Below are 1,974 nucleotides of genomic sequence, written 5' to 3'. Positions count from 1 at the left end.
ATTCGTCATGTATAACAGCGAATTACGTAAAAATAAGGTTATATGTAAGGTAATGTGTAAGGTTTAATTAACACGTTTTTATATTATATTTTGCTGGGACCCACAAAACATTACGTATGAATAAGAATTACGCAGAACAGACTTACGTATAAATCAGGTTCAGCTGTGGATATAATTTTCTTAATTACTTATTTATAAGATGTTTTATGACAGCCAACATTGCCTATAAAACTGTATTACCTATTTGCATGTGCGTGTTTTTATGAGGATTTATACAGCTTTTACAAAATTTGACTACATCCATACAATCTGCATTGTTAATAGGTAAATAAATAAACTAAATTGGTATGAATAAAATGGCATGTTAATTCTTTTCACAAATACATCATTATAGTCTTAGATAATTATATTTAACCCCAGTTTAAATGTTTAATTGGAATTCGGTCTTCGCCAAAGGCACGTTTTTTTTCTTTTGTTGAGTGAAGCTCACTCCTCTATTTCTGTATATTGCGCACAAAATAATCAAAGATGTCCATATTTGCACTTATTAAACGATACTATACAATATTAAGTAAATACAATTTTGAAAACTATGATATCCCATCATAACAGAAATAGTATACCTTCATTCCACAATGTAATACAGTTTTATATTTTCGCATATTTCATAAAGCCAACCTAACATTTTCTGGGTCCAAAAACCATGTAAAACAAATTATTTGTGGTGTCAATTCAAGCACACTTTGCAGAAGCTTGTTCAAAGAACTGGGTAAACTAACCAGTGCTTCTCAATATATTCATTCCTCAATTAAATCTTTTCAAAATCAAAATACTTCTCTTTCAAACCAAACTCAAAATATGAAATCAATACCAGAAATAATAATAATCTTCATAAAGATTTAAAGTCATTTATCATTTACTTTTGTCCATAAAGGTGCTCATTATTCAGGAATACACATTTTTCAACAGCTTGCTAGCAGCCTTAAAAAATTAGCTACTAATAAAGTGTAAAATAAGAGCAGCCTGAAGGACCTGCTTCTACTCCACTAATGAATTTCATAGCAGAATCATTTGGTATGTCATTATTAACTGTACAACATAGCATGAGTGTTATGTAACACCTGACTCTGGCATAGCTTCAGTACAGTAATACAGTTGTGTGAGTAAGCCTTGCAAACTATTTTTGCTTTTAAGGATGATTTGCTGCAATAGTTTTGGAATTATTTTATCCACTTTAATATATACACATTTAAATACTTGAGGAAAACTTTTTAATTCATGTAGAAATGAAAAAAAAATCTAAATGGCTTTTTTTCCATTTTCCTTTTCCTTGAACTGTGGTACCCCTTGGTTGAACATGTTTGGTGAGGCAGTCCATAGACTGCCACCCTCGTGTAAAGGTGACTCAGTTGAACGCTGGTTTTCTTCCAAACGTTGTTATCGCTGGGATGTTGAAGAGCCCGTGATCTGTTTCTCTTGTTTTTTTCCGCCTGTCTTCCAAGGAGTCTGGTGCTTTTTGAGTTTGATACCAGGTTATGAGCTGTCATCAGGTTTTCAACGACATAGGCTGTGTCTGCCAAGATGTAGGTTATTCGGTTTTGAGTGTATTTTGAGACACATAGCATTCTTTTCATTTACGCTGACTTGTCTCCTTATGGGTCGCTTGAGATTTGAATATGTCAGGTACCTCCATATAAGTTGTAGGCAGTATGATGCAATCGGCGCAACCTTTATGTTGAATAGTCTCAGGGCTACAATCAGTTTTTTGCTCAATACTAGCCTTCGTCATTCTTACTGCTCTAGTGTTCAATATGCTTGGAAAAGGTATTGCCTGTCCTGCTGCAGTGTGGTTTCAAAGTACTTGTAGCTTTTGACGATTTCCCGTTCTTGTTCCATGTAGGTGAATTTGTTGTTGTCGCTATTCCTCCTCTCTTGAATTACATTGCCATTCTCTTACCCTTATTTTTTACCAGG

Source organism: Schistocerca americana, chromosome 3 (assembly GCF_021461395.2).
Source record: "Schistocerca americana isolate TAMUIC-IGC-003095 chromosome 3, iqSchAmer2.1, whole genome shotgun sequence".
NCBI lineage: Eukaryota > Metazoa > Arthropoda > Insecta > Orthoptera > Acrididae > Schistocerca > Schistocerca americana.
The sequence above is the reverse complement of the archived record's forward strand: the minus strand, read 5'-3'. Positions refer to the sequence as shown.